Raw genomic sequence first — 19,302 nt, 5'->3', positions numbered from 1 at the left:
GCTGGGCAGGGGGACAAGAACATCGAGATCATTACAAAAACTGTGAAGGTCAGGTCTGTGTCCATCAGCTGGTTGTCCTGTGCCCTGACCTGAGCACTAATAGGCTGCATAACAACGTCTTTGTCCTGACCCACTAAAAACATCTAGTAGTCCCCACTCCCCAGTTATGACAACAGAAACTCTCTCTAGATGTTCTAAATGGCCCCTGGGAACAAAAGCTTCCATCCATTCGAGAACCATGGTGTTAGAAGACAGGTGACCAAGGACACTAGGATGGCCCATCCTCCTCATTCTGAAAGCCTTTCCACCTGATGTTCTTTTATCATTATCGTTATTATTATTATTATTATTATTATTATTTATTACTATTATTAGTGTATTGCCATGGATGTTGTGTCCCCTGTTATGAGCTGCCATATAGGTGCTGAGAATTGAACCCAGGTCCTCTGGAAGAGCAGTCAGTGTTTTTAACTTCTGAGCCATCTCTGCAGGCCACCTGATGTTCTTTTGGTTTTATGAAACAGGGTTTCTCTGTGTAGCTTTGGCGCTTGTCCTGGAACTCGCTCTGTAGACCAGGCTGGCCTTGAACTCACAGAGATCCATCTGCTTCTGCCCTCCCAAGTGCTGGGAATAAAGGCGTGCACCACCACCGCCAGGTGCCACCTGATGGTCTTGCTGTGGCCTCTTCAGGGGTAAAAGTCCCCTTTGGGAAAGGGGTAATGATTTTAACCCTCTTCCCAGGATGTGGCTCCTACCATTCATTTGAAGGTGAATGAAAGAAACATCTGCCCATGGGGACCCAGAACTGGATAGCAGCAAGCTGGGTCAGCCTCCTGTCTCTAAAAGTTACATGGACACTGGTGTAGGAGTGACAGGGACAACAGGAGTACAGGGGGAAGACCCCTACCCGTTTGGACATCTGACATGAGGCCATGCCCCGCAGGCAAGCTGCTGTGTGCTCACCCTCGCTTAGAACCTTGCAGATGGGCTGCCCTGACTCAGACTGTTGTGTGTGGCCTGTGACTGTCACATCGCAGAATTATTTCCTGTAGCTAAATGACCTCAACACCTGCCAGGTGTACTGTGCCTGAAGGCAGGGGATGGGCCTAGTGAACTCGGAGGCAGCCTTCAGTTCAGGGTTCTAGAACGGAATGGTGGGGGAGGGAGAAGCACTAGAACTAGCAGGAATCTTCGGGGTCTGTGGATAGCTCTGCAGTGGATTGTCAAGACACTTAGTGTTTAACACCTCTGCTAGTTCCTACCCTGGCTCTCTGGGCCTCAGTTTCCTTGTAAAGTGTAGGCTTTGGGGGACATGATGTATAAAATCCTCCCTTGTCTAGGAACTTAGATGATAGGGTTTTTGGGGTCATTTCTGCCAGTTGAGTCACACATTACCCTATAAAATGATTATTCTCGCTAGGTTATAGCCGAGAAGGCTGAGATTTGCCCCAGACACAGTCAGCAGGTGGTGGGTCATGTGATGAGGCCTGGCCTCTGGGTGGCGCTGTTGAGCACGCCAGCGACTCTGCAAAAGACCAACTAACTAGAGGATGGAAGGGCAGGGCAGGTGCCCAATCCAGAGAGGAGGGGTTGAAGATGACAAGTTTGGAGCTCCAGGGACTGGGTGGTGGCAGTGCTATTAATGGAAACAGGGAAGTCCGGAGGAGGAGCAGGATTGGGGCCAGGAGATGATGAGTTCATCCTTAGACATGCTGACCCTGATCTGCTAACAGTGGGATATTTCAGCTGAGGTCTAGCCACAATTCAGTGAGGAAAAATTAAGACCTGGTAAATATCCCTGACCAAAGCCAAATCCCCAAAGCTACTCTTGCTGTGTCCAAGGTTCCCTGGCCTGGGGCTGAGGCTGCAGTGTTTGAATGGTAGCCACCTAGGCCCAAATTCAAGTCATGCACTGGCCGCTGGGGGTCACCACTTTGCAAAGACTTGGTGGAGCTGCCAAGGCATGCTCACCGGACGGACAGCCTAGAAGAGAGTTTAGAGCCAGGATCCCGTTCACAGGAGACAGAGGTCTTCCCCCAAGAGTCTGATTAACCTTCTCCATCTGGCTCTAATGACCTTGGAACTGGGAAGGAAAAGCCACAGAGCCCCCTCACCTCAAGCGCTCTGAGAACAATTCTCCCAGGCACCCTGGGGGACACAGTGTTCAGGGCTCCAGTGACCTCTCTGGGAGCAGGAGCCCAGCTGTTTCAAGCCTCCACATGTCTCCCCTGACATTTGCGTCAGCAACTCTGCCCTTTGACTTGTCCCTCCCCAGAGAGGAGGGTGGAGGCAATTGGGACTAATTATTTGCAGTTCGATTTGGCCAGCAGTTTATTGGGGTTTGGCCTGGCTTTCTGGTCTCCCGCACCCCAACTTTATGGTCTTGGTCTCCTGGGGAAGCTAAAGAACAGAAGGCAGAGTGGTTTCTTGGTCTCCTGGTGCCGAGAGCCCTGTGGGAAGGTACGCTTGTAAAAGGGCTTAGAAAGGTGTCCCCACGCTCACGCCCAGCGCAAACTTTGCCCCCACCCCCTTGAGCCAGCCTCCTCTGTGTTTGGACTTGTTGGGACATGTACCCAAGTGAGCTGGGGCCAGAAAAGGGGATGCCAGTCTCCTGGCTGCTTGCCCAGGCTGGGGGTGGTGGTGGTTGCAAGGCTCAGAAAAGCCAGGGGTGGGGCATGCACTGTGGAGTCCTTGGGGCTCCCTGGGCCCTGGGTCCGTGAGGTGTCTGGTTCCCTCTATATTTGGCTTCAGCATTACGGACATGCCCTCTCAGAGGGGCAGCCAGCCAGCCGTACCCATGATGTCTCTTTGCAGGATCTGGATTATTTGAGGGTTCTGAAGGGGGAGGCAGCCACAACCCAGGAGGGCTGAGAGGTTTAAGGGAACATTCTCTCCCAGCCCCCAGTCAGAAAGGAGTCAAGGGTAGATGGCATAGAGAATTGGCCCTGAAACTTTTCTCAGAATTCCCAGTACGCTTACTAGAATGTTCCTTTTGTTCAGGTTCCCCAAGGAAGCCTACTCTCTGCAGTGGCAGGGGTAGGTGGGATATGATCCCAACCCCATCCCTTAGGGCCTAGACGTTTTCTAGCTAATCAGGTACCATTCCTCAATTAAAAACCAGATCCCTTTATGTAGGATGCACCAATAGTCCCCAAACTTGGGAGGCTAAGACAGGAGGATCCTAAGATCCCGGCCAGCCAGTGCTGTCTCAGAAGATGAGACTGTCTGAAAAATAAGTGAAAATGGGACCATCCCGCCACATACGTAAAACAACTTCCTCCATTACAGGTTTCCCAGGAGCCACCGGAAGGAATGGTGGCTTTTGGTTCTCAGTGTTTGCAGTTTCTCTGGTCACTAGTATTTCCAAAAAAGCAAGTGGGCTCTACCACCAGCACCACCCTTTTTCTGCTGAGTGCACTCACGCCCGGAGGAGGGACTGACAGTGTCCCACTGAGGAAAGTGGCTTCCGGATCCTCTCTCCACTTGAGAAACTGCACACCTCACTGTACTGTCCTTTCTCCTCCAGCTGCAGACAGGTGGCACAGGCAGCTGCTGGCTCCAGGCGCTGTTGCTAGACTCTTGGTCTACTCCTCGGCCAGAGCTTAGTACCACCATCGGCCAGTGCTGTTCTGGGTGACCCTCCTGAGCACATGGCCCGCTCTCAGCACGGGCCACCTTTGTCTCACTGTGCCTCCTCCCTGTGCCATACCCCCCACCCCACACAGGACAAGCGGAGAGGGGGTAGGTTCACACATTCCCACTGGAGATGTCAAGGACCACTGTACTCCTCACTGTTGGCTACAGGACCCGGTCTCAGTCACATGACTGCCAAGCTCCGGGTCAGAGAGGCCTGAGCACCAGCTCCTTCCTGGCCCTGGGATCTGAGACTCATCCAGAACTTCCCTCTTTGACTTCAGTTTCTTATTCTATAAAATGGGTGCATGAGTTGCTCGGCACAAGGCAAGGGTAAACACTGGACCAGACAATGTCTGTGAAAGCCCTTTATGAACTACAAAGGTTATGTAGGGTAGTTATTATTCTTATGGGAAACTAGTAAATGGGGGAAGAAAGAACACCCCCAAAGCTGATCTCAGCTTGTGGGTACAAAGGCCAGGTTCACACCCACCAGGTCTGTGGTCTGGTGTCCCACCAGCCCTGCTGAGAAGCCAGTCTGAGCCAGCAGTCAATGAAGTCTTGGCTGGAAAACAACATTCTGGCCTGTGGTAGGGAGGGGCCCAAGATTCGGTTTACAGGGATGGGGGACATTGCTGTTGATTGCCTGCCCCCAAACAGTAGAAAGTAGGTGGTGGCACTCCCCCAAAAAGAAGCTGCTTTGGGTGTGTTTCAGAGAAGGCCCGGTGCTAACACACATAGGCATTCAGTCTTTAGTGGCGCAGTAGGGGACGTCTGCCGCCCCTCCCCCAGTCTCACAACTTTAGTGAGCCTCAGTTTCCTTATCTGTAAAGTGGGGACAGGTGTCCTTACCCAGGATGGCCGGTGTGCAGTCCGGAGGCCCCAGAAAGGGAACTGAGGCCAGGCTGCCTATCCCTGTCTGGAAAGGAACAGTAACCTTGGCCTTGACCAGTGGCCAAGGGGGCAGGTTTCCTGGCCCGGTCAGGCTCTAGCTCCCCACTCCTTCAGCCAGCTGCTCAGCAGCCAGCTGTCATGAAGTCATTGCCACCTTCCCAGCCTGGTCTGCCTGCCTGCCTGCCGGCATCCCCCTTCCCTCTCTAGCCCTGCCCCGCCCCAATGCTGACATCCCATTTGGCAAAAAAGGTGGAAAAGCCGCTGACTCTTCCAGACCCTGAGTTCATTGACTGGTCAGGGCCCACTTGCCACACACTAGTCATGAGGGAGAGGCCCTTGCAGGGCCCAAAGCCCCCAGCCTCGCCTGCCAAGACATCCCTTTAACTCCAGCCCACACCCTGCACTCTTACCCATACTCTTTGAGCCCCCCCCCAAAGATCCTACTCTCAGCCCCCCAAGCACAGCGCCTCCCACAAAGGACACGCCCAGCACACATACCATTTCTTCATGCTGTGCAATGATTTCTTGGCCACAGCCACAGCCACTCATGCATCTATCCCTGATCTGTCCCCTTGAACTTCCCTAGATCAAAAGACACGTGTGGGCTGAGCCAGAGGGGGATGGGGTGGAGGAGTGGGGGTGGGGAAGGGATGTGGGGAGGTGGGTAGGGGCAGAGTAGTGGGCGTGGGGAAGAGTGTGGGAAGGGGGTGAGGGTGGAGTAGTGGGTGTGGGATAGGGATGAGGAGGGGGATGGGTGGAGTAGAGGGGGTGGGGGAGGGATGGGGGAGGGGTGTGGAGTATTGGGGGTGGAGTAGGGTGTCGGGAGGCGAGTGCAGGTCCTCTGGTCTAGAAGGTGACTAGGTTACAGAAGCAGGCAGCAAGAGCTGAGACCGCTCTTCACCGTCAGTTGATGTCTTCCCTGCGAGGGCAGGCAGAGAAGGTCAAGGCACAGCTGAAGTTCTGTGAGTGTTTCAGGATGTGCCAGAGGCTGGATGTGGCTGCCCTTCTCCTTCAGACACTCAGACAAACCTGGTCTTATGCAGAGCTCCAAGCCAGCCAAAGCAGTCCAGTGAGACAGGGTCTCAAAACAGTATCCAGTCTTCCTCCAATCACACTGTGCCCAAGCCTCTCCACAGGCAGAACCAGCTTCAGCTGGCCTCTCCACAGCCTTCTCAGGCCCACCACCCAGATGGGCACTGGGTGAGACTCTCACCCTCTGTGCTGGGGGCAAGGTCATTGGAAGCAATCCCGGGGAGGCCCTGCTGCTGAGCCACAGCCTTCGCTGGCTTAGAGTGTGATGTTAAGCTTGGCCTTGTTGCCCTTGACAAATACTCAGCCTTGTCTCCCCAGACAGCCTCCCTCCTGCCCCTCCTCCGTCTTGATGTCCAGCTCCAGGCCACCGCCAACCTTAGGCTTCCCTGTGGACTTTCCACCGACAGTCCCACAGGCAGTAACTTCTTCTGGGAGGCGCTTAGTAGAGGCCCAACAGAACTGCTGGATGAAAGACCCCACCGGATGATGTCCCCTGCCCTACCCTCTCCCAGACCACTGTGGGTTCTCTGTGATGGCTGTGGCCTGGCTTCCATGCAGTATGGTACTGGGGGTCGCATCTGCAAAGTTACCCCAGACACCAGGACTGCTGGCTTCATTCTCTCTGGCTCAGAGCAGAAGCAGACCCAGGCTGGGGAGTCCTATATTGTAAATAAAGCTGCTGCCCAGAATAGTCCAGAACATTCGCAACCCTGGAAGCCAGGCAACAGGAGTATCTGAAGCACCTTCCCGCAGACGCACCTCCCCCTTCACACACACACACACACACACACACACACACACACACACACACACACACACACACGGGACTGGATCCACCCTGAGGAGCCACGCACGGTCAACATCCTGCTTCCGGCAGGCCCTCCTCCTGGAGACCTCACAGAGGGGTGTTTGTTCGCAGTGGGCGATGGGAGAGATGCTAATCGCCACAGATCGCTGCTGCTGCTGCTGCTGCTGCTGCTCCGGGCTGAAGGTCAAGAGGTAAGGCGACCCACGGTTATAAATAACCGTGCCAGGCTGCTGAGGGCAGCTTGCTGGATCCGCACCCCTCCCTGGCGGACCAGTCGGATTGATTTCTGGCCTCCCAGCCACCATGGGAACTTGAACCCCAGAGAGCTGACCTTTGGGGGTGGCACACAAGGTCAGGCCAGGCTTCCTGGGCTTCCCTGTATCCTAAATTAAGGCAGTTGTACCTCTGCCAGTCAGAAGAGACCAGAAGGTGGAGGTCTTTGAGCATACGACCCCCAAACGCAGGTACCTGATCCTGCACCGGGCTCTGGCAAGCCAGTCCTCAGACTGCTCCAGCTGAGAGAGGGAGGCCCAGAATGTCCCAGCCTGGGAGGGACCGCCCAGCCTCCAGAGGCCTGATCTGATATGGAGTTGACCCCTGAGGCATGTGTTCTCTGCTAGATGGGAACAAGAGTCCCTGTCTCACTCTGGAAGACTGTAGTGGCAGCATTCTGTCAGCTGGCTATGCACCAGGGAGGTAGGCATGGCTCCCTACCTCCTCATGGATGGAAAAGGGAGGGAGATTTGACCCACAGGGTAAGGGAGGTATGCCTTCTATTTTTTTTTTTTTTTTTTTTCCTTCTATTTTTAAGAACAAAACTTTCTTTGGGGGTGGAGGGTAGGGTTAGAGCCCACAGGCCTCCGTTAGACAATGTACAGCGAGGGACATAGCCATTTGGCCAGTACCCAGACCAAAACACAGCACGGGGCGGAGGATACAGTAATGGGATTGCAGCTCAGCTGGCAGAGTCCTGGCCTGGCTTGTGAGGCCATGGGTTCCACCTCTGGCACCATTGATGGAGCTGGCCTTTAATCCTAGCACTCGGGAAGTATAACAAGTAGAAGATTGAAGTTCAGGGTCATCCTTGACTACATATAGAATTTGAGGCTACCTGGACTACATGAAACCTTGGCTCAAAAACAAACAAAAAGGACTCCTCAAGTCAGCACTCACCACCACCAGAAAAGCTCATCAAAACTTCCTTTCACCGACAGCTCTAAGGATGAGCCCCATGGAGCCAGCCCACCGACAGCTCTAAGGGTGAGCCCCATGCCGCCCCATAGGCTGTGGTCAGTTTTTAACAAGCGTCCGTGTGGCATGGCGTTACACAGTACCTTCTATGCAGTGTGGTGTTTGTTTTGCTCAGTGTCCTGTGAGGTCCAGCCCGCTGTCTTGGGCAGTCCCAGGCCACTCCTGGGAGCTTGTCACTGTGTGACTCTCATAATTTAGCCACCCATTTTACTGTTGACGGACACTGGTGTGGGTTCCAGTTCCTGGCAACAGTTCCGAGCATGGCTGGGCCCACTGCAGCCTGTGCCATGAGATCCATAGGACACGCGTGTGTCTTTAGCGCAGATCATTCAGGGAGTGCTGACTTCTCACCAACGTGGTCTCAGAACAGCCCAATGTTAGGTTTTGGTTTTCATTCTAAAAAGAGAGCTTGCCTCTTTTTTTTTTTTTCTTAGTAGAAGGCACAAAAATGCAAAAAAGAAAGGAAAAATCACCATTACTACATTTAGAGGTATCTAACTAGTCCAGCCTGGCTGTTTCCTGAATCTCACTTGTAGGTCAAACTCAGGACAGAGAAAGCTTGTTTCCCCAGCAGGCAGCCCGGAGTCTGGCCAGCATCTGGCCAGCAATGGCATCTTCCAGGGAGCCTCTAGGCACCCTCAGCATGTTCCATAACCTCCATTACGGCTCCTGGCCCCTACAGCCTCCATCTCGCAGGGCTCCAGATCACAGGGCTCACGGTGCACCTGCCATTCAAGGCAGAGCCAGGCCTCGGGGCAGCCAGCACCCCAGGATTTAACACTGGTTAGCATGATGGTCTGAAGAGTTTGTTGCATTTGGGGGAGGGGCAGGTGTAGAGGGGGTGCATGGGAGGCAGTAAGCATTGTCAGGGGCTGCTGTAGTGAGGTGGGGTGAGAATCAACCCTCTGGAGGAGACTGCCTAGATGGGAGGCCTCACAGGCCCTTGCCCTCTGTCCCAAGGGCTTAAGGGAGACTGGTCTTTTTACTTAACCTCTTATTACAGTGCTAGACATTGAACCCGGGGCCTCACACATACAAGGTGGGCACTCTGCCTATGAGGTATATAGTCTCAGCTAAGTTACCCAGCCTGGCTTTGAACTTGCTGTGCAGGCTAGGCAGCAAGGAACTTTTGCTCCTTCTGCATCAGCTTCTGTGCCCCCACAGGCAGCCACTAATGTGTTTCTCTAGCAAGAAAACTCTCTGGATGTTCTGGGGCACAGGGGACAAGAAGAACAAAGACCCAGGTTATAAGCAAGTGGTGCCGTGGTGGAGGTTTCTGCCTTATGGAGGGTAGGGAAGCAGGGTGGAACTGCAGACCTAGGAGGAGATGCGATTGGCTGAGGTCTGGCTGAGGAATTTCTTTCCCGTCTTTCATACACATGAGTCCGCTTTGGTCTGTTAGACTTGAGGAGAACTGAGCCAGTCCTGGGAGCCCTAGGAGTGCAGAGAGAGCTGTTCATTCATTCACCTTTTCGTCCAGCAGTAGAAGGACCTGCGCTGACGTATGTTTTCCTAGGAAGGAAGACCTAGTATGCTACATTCCCGTGCCTGAGCACCCAGTGTTCATGCAAAACCCTGTCAGAGTATGAAGCACAGTCAAGGACTGGCTGTCCTCCAGACTACTTCCCTGCCCTGGCGGCTGAGGTGGGCTCCTTGGGTTGGACTCAGGCTGAGCAGCTGCTCCATGCCTAAAGCGATGTCCGACCAGGGGTACAGAGCCTGAGCCCCACCCTCTCCTGCTCAGCCTGGGCCAGCTCCTCTCACTTCTCTCTGCCAACTCACTATCTCCAGTTGGGTTAGTGATCAGCCTCTTAAGCCTGGTGTGCTCAGAGGGCAGTCCCCCCAAACTGCTTGGTGTGTTCACAAGGCTCCCTGCCTGGCTAACCACAATCACCTCCTCCTACACAGTCAGGCAAACCCCTTAGAGTCATCCATTCATTGCTCACTCGGTGTCTCTGCCAGAAAATGCCCTCAGCTCTACCTTTAACATGTGTGTATTTAGAGGAGCCCAGAGTGGCGGCTCACGCCTATCATCCCAGCGCCTGGAAGGCAAAAGCAGAACAGTCATCAATTTCAAAGCCAGCCTGGTCTACACAGTGAATTCCAGGCTAGCTAGCCAAGGTTACAGAGCAACAACCTGTCTCAAAAGAGAAAATAATAACAAAAGCATATATTCACATGGAGGCCCCTCTTTTTTAAAAAAAAAAAAATCTTGATTAATGTTAATTATGTGCAGGTGCCAAGTGGCCAGAGGCATTGGATCCGCCAAGAACTGGAGTTGCAGGCAGTTGTGAGACATCTGATGTGGTTGCTGGTTGGTTTCAGAACTCAAGTCTGAAAGAGTAGTACATGCTCTTACCACTGAGCCATCCCTCCACCCCCCCCCCCCACCCAGGAGCCACGCTTCACACCTGGTCCCCCGTCCTTCAGAGGAAAAGCCGAAGTCTTCTGTGACGGCCTTTCCCCACCTCTACCTGCCCTGTCTCATCTCCGATACTGCTCATTTGGGTCAGCTACTGGCTTTGTTCTGTGATGACACAACCCATGTACTGGCCCCAGGGCCTTTGCACTGGCTGTTCTCTCTCGGCGCTTCCTCCCGGCAAGTGCCACCTTCTTCAGTTCTTCATGAGGGTTCTTCTCCAGACAGCCTTCCTTCCTCCCGGACCTCCATGCTGATCGCTCGCAGTGCCCAGATCTTGCCTTCTAATCCATTCTGTGCTGAGAGGACCCATGGCTTCTTGGAGAAATGGCTGCTTCTTAGACTAGGACGGGAAATAGGCCAGATGTAACCAGAGTATCTCAAAGCCTCAGAAAGGAAGGAGGAATTGGAGACAGGAGTCCCCCGAATGTGGGTGTATCCAGAGGTGAAACACATTCGCCAGCTTGGGACAGTAAGTGAATTAACCAATCAATGGGAGAGAAGAGCCCAAGGGTCACGTGGCACAGAATGGCCGAGGCCTCACAGTGTTTACCAGCCAGGATGGAGGCCAACAACAAGTTAGCACTGTGCACCAAGGTGTGAAGAAAATGGTACTGTCCCTTTGTCACCTGGCTCCCCAGGGCTCACAACCCCAGTTTAGTCGTGTGAAGAAACAGCAGACAAAAAAAAAATTTTTTTTTAATTGTGTTTTTTGATATTTTGAGACAGGGTTTTGTGTAGCCCTGGCTGGCTTTGAACTCACTGTGTAACTGAGGATAACCTTGAACTTCTGACTCTCCTGCCTTCACTTCTGAAACACTGGAATTATGGGGGTGTTCTGCCATACCCAGCTTTCAGCAGGCAAATTTTGGTTTAAGGGCATCTACAAAATACCTGACTGGGATCCCTTAAAACTACTAGAATCATCAAAGTGAGAACTGCTTTGGCCCAGAGAAGCCTCTAGAGGACAGACCATGAAATGGAATGTGGTGTGTGGCAGGGTCCTGGGACATAAAGGGATTAGCAGAACAAAGGTCTAGTGAAAGGACTCTAGAAGTTTCCATGGCTAATAATTACTACTGGGTGTGGTGACACTATACCCTACCTAACTCAGAAGCTGAGGCAGGAGGATGGTGAGTTTGAGACCAGCTTAAGCTACATAGACTCTGATATATATAAATATATCAGTCAGGTGGTGGTGGCATACACCTTTAATCCCAGCACAAGGGAGGCAGAGGCAGGCGGATCTCTGTGAGTTTGAGGTCAGTCTGGTCTACAGAGCTTACATCTCCATAGCAATAAATGAAAGATGTCATCGATGGAGAAAACTATGATGGGGGAGGGGCATGGGGAAGTCTTTACTGTGTTCTTCTTTATCTATGAATCTATAACTACCCTAAAGGTACAATCTGTTTGTTTGTTTGTTTGTTTGTTTGTAAATCACACTCTCAGAGATGGGCATGGTGGAACACACCAATAATCAAGCACTCAGGAGGCAGAGGCCAGAAGATGATGCGCTTGAGGCCAACTCGGGCTACAGCGTGAAAGCCTGTCTCGAAGAAGCTGAATCTAGATGATTCCGAGGGCGAAGCATTTACAACAGCCTGCCAGACTGAGTTCCTTCCCTGGAGCCCCTGTGAAGGTGAAGGATAAACTCGATAGAGTTGCCCTCTGACCTTCCAAGGCACACCAAGGAACGGGCATGCCCCATACCTCATACACACACAACAACTGTAAAGAAAACAAATATTCTTAAAGCAAATTAAAAAAAAATAATCACATCACCCAAGCTGCCCTGCTCCTCCGTGGCTTTTCCTGTTTATATCTTTTCACCATTTAAACTGCTGTGCATTGACCTCACGTATTCTATGACCTGGACCTTCTCTGGGATTTAAACCCCCTAAGGGTTTCTGTCTGTCCTGTGTGCCCAGAACTTCAGCCAATCTGACAAGAAATATTTGTTGAATGATAAATTTCCACAGATAGTCTGTTAGCTTTTCCAAGTGCCCTCTGTGCCTAAATACATTGCCACTGTTGTAAGATAAACACAAGATTGTGTCTCCGTGCTCGGCTCTCTTTGTTAGCTCCTGATGGCTTTTCCGTGTTACTGTTTTCCATTGTCATTTTCTAGCCTGTGCTGATGTTGGCAGGCCAGCAAATGGTTGGGATTCAAGAGGCACAGGCTTAAGGGCGTCTCTCCCTCTGTCTCGCTCTGCCAGGCTGCCACATGGGCAGGAGGGCTGGAGTGGTGCCAGGGCCAGCGGAGGCCACTCCCTCCCTCTGACATCAGACCTGTGGGCACTAGATCCTGCTTGGTGGTGAACCAGGTGCGTCAGAACCCAGGGATTAAATAGATTTGGAAATCCAATGACTTGTCTTCTACCAGCCAGAAGCTGAGAAAGGGCAGGCAGACGGTCGGCTGGGAGCAGTCAGCCCTTCTGTCCAGATGCCTGTCAGCTGTTTCTCAGCTGCTGTTGTCTGGTTTGGAGTGTGGAGGACGGAACCCAGGGCCTTACACAGGCCAGGTGCTCTACCCCATCTGTTTTGCTGGTGGCCTGGGCAGGCCCCTAGGGGACTTGATGTGTTGGAGGAGGAAACACTGGTGTGTCTGCGGTGGGGGCAAACAAGGGGTACCCTTAATCCAACCACCCGTCCCCCTTTGTGGTGGCAATACGAAAACTTCCCAGTGAGTGTGCAATATTCCAGCGCTGAGGATAAAAATATCAAAGGGCAAATGCCCCTGGAAAGTGTGCCACGTGCTCCTGAGTCCCCCAGCTCCCCTAGGAGCCAAGATTGCATCCCCACTCCAGGGTCCTGTCTCCACAGCTTTAGACACACTATGAGGATGCAGCCATGTTATCTGAATTTCCACACGTGTCCCCTTGCCCCAGCATCTGGAAGGAGCCCCAGTGTGCACAGGTCGGTGTTGCAGGCAATGTACTGCCTGGGTACCAAACTATGCCCATGTGTGTGTCCATTTGCACGGCTTTTTGTGATTTGCCTCCTTGCCATTTAAGGTGTGAGCTTGTATGGTGTATGGGTTTGCGTGGGTGTGTTGCATGCGCTGTGGCTGCTCTTCTGTTTTTGTGAGGGAGAGATGTCCCCAAGATGCGTGCACGCTCCTGCAGGTCCGCTTGCATCTGCTTGCGTGTGACCTTGAGTGTGTGTCTCCTTGGTCATGTGCCTAGGCATATGCACATGTATGCCTGTACCCATAGTCACAATGGCCCCACACACCTGCTCTGGCAAGCCTGCCGCCCCACCCCACATCCTTTTTGGCAGGATGACTGGGTCCTTCCATATCGCACAGGTGAGCTGGCCTCTGCTTTTCTCATAGCTTGAATTACTCATGCTCACCCAAAGTTTTCCAGAATTCACACCTGTGTGCCTATGCCCCCATACCCCTAGCTCAGTGTTTGGAAGTTCCCCAGAACAGCCAGCCTCCCGAGAAGGTCTGATGTGAAGAGACCAGGTGAAGTTAGCTCAGCAAGGGACTTCCAGGATTATTTGATATCGGAACCAGATCTGAAATGATAACACTTTGGTGGAATAGGGAAGTCTGTAGTGTCATGGGAGATGGCCCAGTAACCCATGCCCTCCACCCTCCGCTATAAGGTTGTGTCCCCAAGTCTGGTTGGTCACTGTTGTGTAGACAGGCTCAGCTCAGCCATTGGGACCTCTAGCTTGGGAAGCTCCCCCTGGCTCCCTACATCTGGGACAGCAGGGAATCCTGGCCATATCCTGGGGAGCCATACCAAGGACACCATTGAGAGCCTACCCCAAGCCTCCAAGAAGCAGGAAATGACATGGCACCTCCTCCCACTGGCCCTGGCCGACATGCCAGGGTAGATGATATTCTGGGCTCAAAGAGGAAATGCCACTGGCTTTTTGCTTCAAGACCCAGAGCTGCATGTAGGAGGGCGATGGAAGCACCTCCCCCCAGGACTAGAACCTCTGCCCCTCAGCATTGTATCTGCCCTCTCAGATATTAGCCAGTCCCAGGACCCAGGCAGCCTCATGGGCAGGAGACCTCAGAACACCCCTTGAATAGGAATGGGGTAGGGCGAGCCCGTGCCTTCCTGCCAATCCACTATTATTATTTATTTATTTTGAGACAGGGTTTCTCTGTGTTGCCCTGGCTGTCCCAGAACTCTCTCTGTAGACCAAGCTGGTCTAGAACTCAGAGAGATCCACCTGCCTCTGCCTCCTGAGTGCTGGGACTAAAGGCACATGCCACTATGCCCAGCATCAGCCAGTCAACTCTTAATCTAACCACTGCTTCCAGAGAATAAATAGGTTGGGATGGCTCCATGTTCCCTCTTCTCCCTTAACTGTAAAAATAAATCTCTAAAATTAAGCAAACACCATACAAACACAGGCTCTTTGATGGAAATCATACGAAGAGTAAAACTGATTTATTTTATCCTCACCACCCCTCACCTTAGTTCCCACAGCATAATTTACCGTGTTAATCATTCATTATGTCATCTTGGGCACACACCTTTAATGCTCAGGAGGTGGAGGCAGATGGATCGCTCTGTGGATCTAAGGCCAACTTGGTCTAAAAAGGGAGCGGCTGGACAGCCAGGCCTATCCTGTATAAAGAGACCTTGTCTCAAAAAAATAAAGATAAAAATAAAAAGTTCACTATCGCTTCTTTTGAAGGGACCACTGGAAACGGAGCCCAAGGCCTTGGGAATGCCAGACAGTGCTCTGTCACTAAAGCAGTTTTTGTTTCTTTGTGTTTTGTTTTCGATTGTTTTAGTTTTAAGACAAGGTCTTGCCCTTGATCTTTAGGCAGCCCAGGCAGCCTTGCAAGCTGAAGGCCTCAGCTGCTGGGACTAGAGGCATGCCTCACTTGGTGTAAGGGTTTACAGGTGGGGAGACGGCTCAAGCAGTCAGGGAGCTTCTCGACAGTCGTTAGCGAACTGGATTCCCAACGCTGGCCTTTGACTTCCCCGTGAATACTTTGGCATACACACACACACCACTGAAATAAAACCTAAAAAAATGACTTGTTTTACGTTTATTGGTGGTGTTGGACACATGCATGCCAAAGGAACTGTGTGCAGGTCACAGGACAAGTCTGGGCAGCAAAACTAGTTACTAAATGCTCTATCTTAGTAGCCCCCCATTCTTTTTTTCCTTTTGAGACAGAATCTCATTCATGTAGCCCAGGCTGGCCTCGAGCTCACTATGTAGCTGAAGGCGACTCGGACTGCTTGATGCTCTTTCTTCCTCCTCCTCCTCTTCCTCTAGCTGGGATTCCAGGTGTGGACGAGTACCTTCGGTTTATGTGGTGCTAGGAATGAAACCCAGGCCTCCAGGCGCTCTAGCAGCTGGGCCACATTCCCTGCTCCATATACAGATTTAAATAAAAAGACACAGATACAGTCATAGTCTCTGTATTTCCTCTGCTTGCTTAAAAAAAAAAAATAACAATCGGATCCACGTCAACGCATTTCAATCTCTCCTACTTTCTTTTAAATCAGCGCTCGGTATTCCGTGTCTGTTCTACACCTCCCTCCCCTGTTGAGAGGCGTGCTATTTCCTTTCCTTTCCTTTTTTCTTTTTCTTCTATTTCCAAATGTACCATATTGTAACACACGTCTTCCAGCAGGTGCTGGGGGTGGGACACGCGGGTGAAAGATGCATCCTACCGCGTCCCGCACCGCAAGGGTCAGCGGGCAGTGAGAATCAAGAGTAGGCTGGAGACCACTGAGCACCGCGGGTGCCGGTCTACAGGCTCCCGGCTCCGCCCGCGTCGCCCCCCGCCTCGAGCAGCTCGGTGCTGCCGTTTTTAGCGCTCCTGGAGCGGGGAGTACAGACTCCATCACCCCCGGGAAACTCGGCCATCATATTTTTGGTTGCATAAGCAAACGAAATTAGAAATCTGTACTGCGCTCAAGACCTTTGGAGGCGAGCAGGGGGCCCCAGGGCAGAGACAGGGATTAGGCGAGTTGAGCGGCAGGAAGATGGTTTCCTCTTTTAATTTGGGTTCCATGGGCTCAGTTACGTAATCTGTAGCTGCGAGCCGGCTGGAGCCAGCGGCCTCGGTCCCGACCGTTCTCAGAGGACTGGAGGGGGGTACGGGGCGGGGTGCAAGTGGGCTGCAGGCACACAGCACCGCCCTGGCCGCACACTCAGTAGGAGCGCCGCCTGGGGAGCCCAGGGCACTCCATTCTTACTGCCCTGACGGTTTGGTTTCAGTTGCAAGACTGCACAAAATAAGTCGTCATTGGAAGCCACCAAAATGTTTGGCGTTGTGTGGATAGCTCTCTAGTACATCATGAGGCAGTCGTTGTAAGGCATATTATAGAGCAGAAAAAAAGGAATGGGGGAGGGAGCGAGGACCGAAGGGTGCACTAGACAAAAGCCAGTTTGAGAACAGCAGGGATACATACTGTCATTGGTGTTCAGAGACAACACAAAGATGCCTATCCAGCAAAGCCTGCCAGGAGAGACGTAGAAAAGCAGGCCCAGGACGTTCCCGGAACAGATATCCTACCCCGAAGCAGACTCCCCGACATACACATCCTTCCCCCCTCTCCCCGCACTTTTGGAGCCTCAGAAAAGGCCTGAAAGGGAGGTCAGGAGAGACTTCAGGTTATGCTCCTCTGTGTGTGTGTGTGTGTGTGTGTGTGTGTGTGTGTGTGTTGACAGGCGAAACACAGCATCATCATGAACGCTAGGCGAGCACACTACCACACTATGAGGGCAACTTCCAGGCTCCAGCCTTCCTACTTCTGGATAACATGTGAGTCTGTGCACTCCTGTCCATAAGAAGCAGAGACCAAAAGAGAGGGAAGCTTGAGAGGCAGCCTAGGGCCAGACAGCACTTCTACCTTTGCTGAAATCAAGTGGGAATTTTGGGGGTACTCTTCAGAGGAAGGAGGGTGGTGGAGAACAGGGGACCCAGCTATCCATAGAAGGAACCTAAATCCTCCAGGGGAGAGGGGTTTGCCCCAGATCCTCACACCAGTGACCTTCAGGCAAAAGGACACAGAGGCTGTGATTTGTTGTTCAGGGTGCATCTGTGACCAGGTCGCTCTGTCCTGCCACAGGGATGCTGGAGAGGCAGGAGGGGACAATTAGGACTTCATGGAACGGAGAGAGCAACTTGGGGATCTTTCAATCTAACCAAACCTATGTTGGGAGCTCTGGATGGGTTCAAAGAGTGTCTATAAATTTTTTTAATACTAATCCAAGTTGGCATCTCTGTCCCTCTCTGTAGTCGGATTTTTCTTTGAGTCACCAACTCACAAACAGCAACACAAAGAATTCTTATTAATTATGAAAGCTTGCCCTACAGTTCAGGCTTGTTCCTAACTAGTTAGCTCTTATAGTTTAAATTAACCCATTTCTATTCACGTACGCTTTCTTTCATTCTGCTTGTCCGACTCCCTCCATGTCTCATCGGCATCTCCTCTGTGCCTCAGTTGTCTCCTTCGACTTCCTCTCTCTTCCCGGAAGTCCTGCCTATACCCCCTGCCTAGCTATTGGCCATTCCGCTCTTTATTAAACCGATCACAGCAATATATCTCCACACAGTGTACAAATATCCCATAACACCTCTCCCTTTGAATCAGGAGGCTAGATGAAACTGTGTCAAAGGTGGTGCACGCCTTTAAACCCAGCACTCAGAAGGCAGAAGCCAGCCTGGGCTACAGAGTGAGTTCCAAGAAAGTCAGGGCTACACAGAGAAACCCTAGCTCAAAAAAAAAAAAAAAAAATGAAAAAAAGAAGCCACGTCCCAAAGCTTCCTTCTAGCTATTGTAGGAGGTCCACTGGGGTTGGGGACCGGCTTTGTGAGAAGACCAAGTACTCTGAGATTGCCTGGACGGGGGCCTCTCACAGCGCTTTGGTGACAAGCCCTGCTGGCACTAGCCACGTTACACTCAGGGTTACCGCTGCCCATAGCAGACCCCAAGAGAGAAGCACCTGGCTTTCCCCAGTTTCAGAGCTACAAGACCACCAACAAAGTGAATTAGTGTCCCTAATGACACTAAGTGAAGGAGTTGCTTCACAGAGCAAAAGTGTTTGTGCAGGGGGTGCAGCAATGAGGAAGCGTGGACTCAGGGACCCCAGTAAACTAATAATTTAATGGAGAAACACGACACAGAGCAAATAATTATAAAATAACACGACAAGCTCAACAAGGGAGTCACACCCAGGTAATAGGCAGCAGGCTGAAGAGTCTGTAATCTAGGCTGGGTGGGTGGCTTTCCTGGAGCAGGTGACCTTGGTTTGGCTTTGAAAGGTAAGGGTTTGCTGGGTAAAAGGATGAGGGTCACCTATCTGGGTGGAAGGAATAAGCTAGAAGGTGAGCACAGCAAAGAGGGCATGGAGGGGGCCTTAATGGAACTGGAGAAGAGGCTGGGTAGATGGCAGGACCCCAAACCATGGGAACCTTGAGTGCCGGCCAAGGGCTTAGATTGACAGCAGTTGGGAGGCATCAGTACGGACAGGGGATGGAACCTCCTGGGAGCAGCAGGGGAAATATGGAGGGAGCAGTGGACCAGTGCAGGGGAGAAACCAGAAGGGGCTGTGTGTCCCCGAACAGGGGCTGTGAAGGACAAGGTGTGAAGACCATTTGGGGAACTGTCAAGAGTGGGTGCCTGGCTGGGGTGTAATGCGCAACTTTCAGCCTAGGGTATCTTTCTCCGGTGAGTAGGATGGTTGGGGCAGCAGCCACTTAGAAAGCCTTGATGGAGAAGCCAGTGTGAGTCCAGGTGGGGCACGCTGGCCACTGCAGCGTTAAGGTGGTCCAGGAAGAAACATCCCAGTGCCCTGATGAGAGGGAGGGCTGAGATCTCGGGCAGGCTCCCGGGGAGGAGCAGACGACAGCAGCCACTCCTTACAGTGCGCCAATGGATGGTGGGGTGACTGCGTGACTGGGTAGATGAAGCAGTTGAGGATGTGGGACAAGCCCTGGCGCAGTCTGGTGCTGCAACTGTCCGGGGAGGTGAGGGTGGGAGCCAAGAGTGAGGACGAAAGGCCTGGTAACTCCTGGTCTCAGTTTCCTGGGGTGTGTCCCAACAGGTAAGCCACAAGGAAGCACAGGAACAAAACAGAGACATACAGAGAGTCAGAGCCAAGAGAGCACAGTGTCATCCGGGGGTCCTCATCGCTGACTCCATGCCCAAACGCTGTACTTCATGCCGGCTGAATCCTGATGGCTTAAGTTAGAGCACTGTGGAGCTATTCCCATTTTACCACAACTCAGAGGATTAACTTGCCCAAGGTTATCCAGCAGGGGAGGATC

At 52.3% G+C, this 19,302-nt stretch overlaps 1 long non-coding RNA gene across 1 annotated transcript; it reads left to right on the top strand.

Annotated features, from left to right (window-relative positions):
• Positions 1-2,295: 2,295 nt before the first annotated feature.
• LOC119813242 lies at positions 2,296-11,460 on the top strand. Its single transcript, XR_005285158.1, has 3 exons — positions 2,296-2,460; positions 6,479-6,558; positions 9,855-11,460. It is a non-coding gene; the product is annotated as an uncharacterized LOC119813242 (long non-coding RNA).
• The last annotated feature ends 7,842 nt before the right edge of the window (positions 11,461-19,302 follow it).

The sequence above is a fragment of the Arvicola amphibius genome, chromosome 4 (genome assembly GCF_903992535.2).
Source record: "Arvicola amphibius chromosome 4, mArvAmp1.2, whole genome shotgun sequence".
In the NCBI taxonomy this organism is placed as follows: Eukaryota; Metazoa; Chordata; class Mammalia; order Rodentia; family Cricetidae; genus Arvicola; species Arvicola amphibius.
The sequence above is the reverse complement of the archived record's forward strand: the minus strand, read 5'-3'. Positions and strand labels throughout refer to the sequence as shown.